The sequence below is a fragment of the Nuphar pumila genome, chromosome 4, assembly GCF_984573655.1.
Source record: "Nuphar pumila chromosome 4, dmNupPumi1.hap1.1, whole genome shotgun sequence".
NCBI classification, from domain to species: Eukaryota; Viridiplantae; Streptophyta; class Magnoliopsida; order Nymphaeales; family Nymphaeaceae; genus Nuphar; species Nuphar pumila.
The window spans coordinates 8,944,029-8,950,723 of NC_143252.1; positions in this window are offsets into that span (position 1 = coordinate 8,944,029).

Sequence of the window (6,695 nt, forward strand, 5' to 3'; positions counted from 1 at the left end):
TCACTAGTGGGGGCATGTTCTACACTTGAATCACCAGCTGGGTTCGATTAATATCCAGTTGTCCAGTCAATAGGTCAGTCAATTAGTCACTAAAGAGAGGTTGGTAGGTTTTTTTTAATGACTTTTGTCTTACGAGAGAGAGAGAGAGAGAGAGAGAGAGAGAGAGAGAGACTAATATGTGGTGTGTGTGTTAAGGTGGGCCTTCAGCTACTCATCCAAAAATCTCCAGATATTGGAGACTCTAGAAGCAGAATTTGGCAATTTCTTGTCTGGAGATTTTCTGATGTGTAGTTGAAGGTCCACTTTTTTTAGAAACAATGCCTAAATTTAGGGGTATATGAGAAGAGATGTTAAGTCCGTCATGTCCCTCTTTATTGTCTATATGACTTGGCTGTTGCACTGCTTAATTCGATATTGCATATATCATCCAATTATTTTCTTGTTCTGAAGCTGCTTAAGATGTTAAGGGATTTGTCTCCCAAAGTGTGAAACTGTCCCTGTATCTACTGATACGGTGACATGTTGGTCATCTTAAAATGTCAGTGGATATGAAGTTTGTCGCTTCTAAGGCAAGATTCAAGACCACTTATTATGATCATGGAAGTAAATCCAATTTATACAGTAAGTTTTGACATTTTTTATGATATACTACCCTCTTTGTATGAAGCGAAGCATTGAAGCATAGGCCAATGTTTCACCTCATCTCACCATCCATTTCAGGAATCAATGGTGAACAGGGAACCGTGTTTTACTAATCCAATATTGACCACATGATTAAGATGCATTTAAACGTTACCCTCATGGTTAAGATGCATATGCAATGTGTGTTTTAACGCCGTGTTTTTTAACCCTTGTGTTATTGTGGAAGAGGGGGAGTTTATTTTCACTATAGATATTGGATGACTCTCTGTTTAGTTAATCAGAGCTAGTTCCTTATAGGCCAAAATATGGCTACCTATTTGGAAATCTCTCTCTTTGGATTTTATTGTTCTTTGGTTTGACGAGTCATGGCCTCCTTTTGTTGGTTGGAATGATCACAACCTGAATATGATAGAACCGAACACGACAATGTGGGAACTTTGGGATTTATGTTTGATTGGCCATGAATAGGTTAACCAGTGGGTCACCTTGACTGGGTCTGATCCGAGACATGTTTGTGACTCAAGGGCCTGGTTTACCCGGACCCGACCCGAAGCGAACCCTATAGGGTCTGGGTATGGTGATAAATAATAAGGCCCGATTAAGACCTGGGTCCAGACCTGGAGGTCCGAGTAATACATGGACCCAGGTATAGTTTGTAAAATTTTATACCACACCCAGACCATACCTGAGTTTTGATTTAGACATTTCTATGGGAGCTAAAGCCCAGTGGAACTTGGGAGTCATAGTGGTATTTGTTGATGAAGATGTCCAGTTAGGCAGTTACTGGTTACATTTTGGAAAATAAAAAAGAGAAAAGGGAAAAAGAAAATATAGAAAATTTTAGCAAATTAACCATACTTTGGTCCTGTGGTTTTGGAATTAGGAGCCACATCTAAGGATATGATCCAGCCTGGTCCAACTAGTTTAAAAAGAAACTAAAAATGAGCAGTAACGACTGGAACAATGAGTAGTGTGGTTAGGGATGTCATTGGGTTGGAGTAACCCCACATTCTACTTGAATTCGATTAATCAGATTCAGTAGCCAAATCCAGATCCAATTAATAATCGGATTCAGACTCGGTATTGAGCTTTGCATCCGAATCTGAGACCAAGTCTGACTAAAATCCAAATTGGAATATGAATATGATTTAAGTGTAAATATTGGATTTTATGCTAGTCGGATCTGGATTCGGTTTTATCTAATTCCATCTGACTTTGAATCCAATTAGGTCGGACTCGGTAATGCCTAGATCCGGCCAGAGTCTGACCCGTTTAATCCCTAGGTGTGGTCATCACGTGGGTTGTTATATTGTGTTACTCTGTTGTGTTTGAGTTATTGGCACTCTTTTTAAAATCTTATGATTTTATTGTGATCAATCAGCCATGCTTTTTAAAATCTTATGATTTTATTGCGAGATTAAAAAAACAAAATAATCTAAAAAATGCAATATTTTCAAAATATCGTGTTCTCATCATGGAATTATTCCTTTATTAATGCAAATTTATATATTTATGTATTTTTTTATGTTAGATATTGTCTATATTCGCGTAAAGCTTTTCACCTCTGTCGCTAGAAAATTTTAATATGCCATTTTTTTTTGGAGATTTTCTTGACAAATAGATTTTTTTTTTATTTATTGTGAGATTTTCCTTTGTCGATAAAATCCTGATAACCACATTGTGACTATGATGCCAATCTTTTTCTCTTTCATGAATTATAAAGTCTTTCTATTTTTTAGACAGAGCTGGGGTTAGTCCGACCCCTACCAGTTATACAACCATACCATTGGGATTCGAACTTGCAGCATCTTAACACAAGGTGACATGCAGTAACTGCTCCTGTCAGACAAGCAGAGCCACCCCTTGGTTGAACTAATTTCTATTGTTAAGAGGCAGAAAAGTGCCCCACATATTCCAGTAACCCATCTCCATTAGCCCATGCCCACGCCTCGCCTCCTTATGTTTTTTTTTCATAAGGATCATAAATCACCCCTGAGAGGCGTAAACGCAGGCACACCCCTCGACCCCAAGGAGCCATCGGCTTCGGCTTACGCAAGGGAGATAACGTTCACGGGAATCAAACCCCAACTGCCCTTTTGACAGCCGAAGCTCGGTCCAACTACACTAACTGCTCGGGTCTATGTCCTTTGATATGTTTCTGACTGAAAAAAACAAAGCATATATTATTATATAATTAACTTGGTAAAAATTGTTTCCTCATAGTACCATTTTGATATAGGGGTAATCTTTTACTTTACATTTCAATAATAAGCCAATGTCACAAATCTCATCCTCAAGAAAATCTAGTTGGATTTTGAAAAATAAAACATGGGAAATTGTTGGCTTGTATAAACATATACCTACATTAAATAGGAATATAAATAAAAATATGAATTATATAAAAGATACTGAAAAATATTTTTTACTATGCTGATTTCATGATGAAAATGTGATGCTTTTCATTAGAGATAGAGAGACTGGATTTGGGGGAATCACATCATTGTGGCTTTGCAATTAAGTGCATAATTTCATTATTTTGTTTTGAAAAACAATTACATCTTTTTTTATTTTTGTATCAAAGATGAAACACAAAGGGTTTTAGTCAAAGATGAGGAGAGATGGAAAGATTATTTTGATAAGCTATTTAATGAAAGTCATGCTCAGGATCTTGGAGACTTCTCCATTCTTTTTCATGAGATGAATCGTGACTTCGTGCGCAAGATTCAAAAAAAAGAAATTGCAGAGGCTTTGAAGAAAATGAAATTAGGAAGGGCAATTGGCCCAGATGGTATACCTATCGAGGCTTAAAAATACTTGAGAGAAAAAGATTTAGAATGGTTGACAAATCTTTTTAACAAGATTTGGCGGACAAATAAGATGCCTAATGAGTGGAGGAAGAGTACTTTGGTGCCTCTATATAAGAATAAGAGTGATATACAAGATTGCATAAACTATCGTGGTATAAAACTCATGAGTCATACTATGAAACTTTGGGAGAGGGTGATTGAGTCTAGGTTGAGGAAGGTTGTCATGATATCGGAGAATCAATTTGGTTTTATGCCTGGAAGATCAACTATGGAAGCTATACATCTTCTTAGACAACTTATTGAGAGAAATAGAGAGAGGAACAAAGATTTGCATATGGTTTTTATTGATTTGGAGAAGTCATACGATAGAGTACCTAGAGACGTTCTCTGGTGGACAATGATGAAGAAAAGTGTTTCTCTCAAGTACATTAGTATAATTAAAGATATATATGAAGGAGTAGTAACCAATGTCCGCACTTGTGGAGGGGTGACAACCAATTTTCCTATAACGGTTGGGTTACATCAAGGATCTGCTTTAAGCCCTTTCCTATTTGCTATAGTGATGGATGAGCTTACGAGATCAATTCAAGAAAATGTGTCGTGGTGTATGTTGTTTGTTGATGATATTGTTTTGATTGATGAGTCTAGAGCTGGGGTTAATGCTAAGTTAGAATTATGGAGATAGACATTAGAAGCAAGAGGTTTTAAGTTGAGTAAGAGTTAGACAGAATACATGGAATGTCGGTTTAGTAAGCAATGAAGTAGGGATGAGAGTGTAGTGAAGCTTGGTGAGCAAGAAATGCTGGTGGATGATTGTTTCAAATATTTGGGATCTATCATTCAAAAGTATGGAGAAATTGGTGGAGATGTAAATCATAGGATAAAGGTTGGGTGGATGAAATGGAAAAGTGCAACTGGAGTGTTGTGCTATCATAGAATGCCATTGCGGTTGAAGGAAAAGTTTTATAGGACGACTATTAGGCCCGCTTTACTATATAGTACAGAATGTTGGGCTGCCAAGAGACATCATGTTCAAAAAATGAGTGTAGCTGAGATGCGTATGCTGAGATGGATGTGTGGAAATACAATAAAAGATAAGATTCAGAACGAGGAGATACGTAAGAAGGTAGGCGTTGCACCCATTGAAAATAAGATGAGAGAGAATCGTTTACGGTGGTTTGGACATATTCGGCGAAGGCCTAATGATGCTCCAGTTAGAAGGATGGAGAAATAGGAAAATATTTTAGTTAAAAGAGGTCGGGGTAGGCCTAGGAAGACATGGATGGAGGTGATAGGAAAGGATATGAATGCTTTGAACCTCACCGAGGACATGACATTGGATAGAAATGATTGGAGGAGAAGGATTCATGTGGAAGACCCAGAATGATTTTCTTTTTTGGTTCATATCGCCGGCACCAATTGTTTTGGGATGAAGGCGTAGTTGTTGTATTAATTTAAAATAATTATAGTAATGAGATAAACTATACAATTTTATACATAATTCATATGATGCATCAATTTAAATATGCAAATAAAAACTTTATGACCAAATCATTGTTTTAAATTAGTATATAAAAACATAAATAATTAATTAAAATATTTAAGCATATCTAGATGGATTAAATTTTAAATAATCAATACTTGAAATTAAAAATAAACATATAATTATAATCAACATGATTTTAGTTAAGATCAAGTTTATTTAAATAAGCAACTGAATCTGCCAACAACAAAAACCATTTGAGTGTTATGCAATTTCAGACATGAAAAATGATAAATTTTCTTTTGGCTTTAAAATACAGAATTTAAAAGAGAGCTAAATAAGCTTTCCAACTCATAAAATGTCATTGAATTCTGATATACAGTTGTGAAGTTATGGCTTCCGCAAACTATGTCAAGTGCTATCCGATTTTGGGTTATAATCCAACGCAAATATATTATAAGTTCCAACCATGAATTTGAATAACTATTAATTAATAATAACATCTAGAAGAAGAAAAAAAATTATACCTTTCACCATTCGAAGCTTTCAAGTCTACGTTAATTGAACAATAAAGTATAAGGCTAGAACAACTTATTTTAACTTGAACCACTATTAAAAGATAATTATACATAAGTTTTTGTGTCCACTCAAAGTTTAGGAACACACTCAATGGGGTGGACTTGAGCTTGCCTCTTGGTTACATATCATAAGGCTACCGAGAAGGATTTCTCCATTGCTTATTCCAAGGGTGAGACCTTTTATTTATATAATATAAGATTCTATTCTCATATGAAGAAATAAGTCACACTTGATGCCAACCTTTACTCATACTTTCTTAATTGACAAGGTCATCTCTCATTAGATAATATTTTTTATTAAACCAAGTCTATAAAAGTTATAGAAATTTTATGGATACTAAAACAAAATTTAAGAAACATAATAATTATAAACATGTCTCAAAAACAAGATTTATATAAAAAAAGTTGTTTTGCAACTCACGACTTTCCCTTAACATATACATATTTGCTAGTATATTAACTATGACCATATTGAAAGACGTATTAGAGGTCTAGCCTCAATATAATACGTTCAAACTAATTACCGTTGTGAGCATAAAAAAACTTTGCTCACTCGGTACATAGATAAATGGTGCCAATATAAACATTGATTTTTTAAGACCAAAGTTCATATAAGTAATCCTATCTCAAAGGCTACTACGAGTGTGGTTATCAACCATTGCCTCTCAGTATGGTAACATATCTCGTGCATATAAAATTGCCTAATTGGCAAAGAAACAATGTGAAGTCTATTGCAAACATGTATGTTGCATACTTCACGATCTCTATCAGGTCCTCAGGTGATTTCTCCATATTGTCAGTGTGAGTAGGTCTATCTCTTGAGGGTCTCATCTTAAAGAGACTCTACTATAGAAAAGGAATATGATACATTGCATCACCCATGCTTACTCAGGTTTACACCCCTAACTCGAATTGTGAGACATCAATGACAGTAAATCCAAAGTCTTGAGGTTGGTTTTTTTTTATCAAAATTGATACAACTTATATAAGTTTTCAAATGAGCTCATCCTGCAATCAAAACCAGTAAAACCAAGATAAGATCATGTATAAGTCATAGTTGCATGCAATATATACCAAAATAAAAATTCATTAACATAATCAAAACCAAACTTGATTATCCATAGGTTTCATTAAAAAGTTATGTAATGACATATAAAATATCCAACAAGAAATAATGTTTAAGTT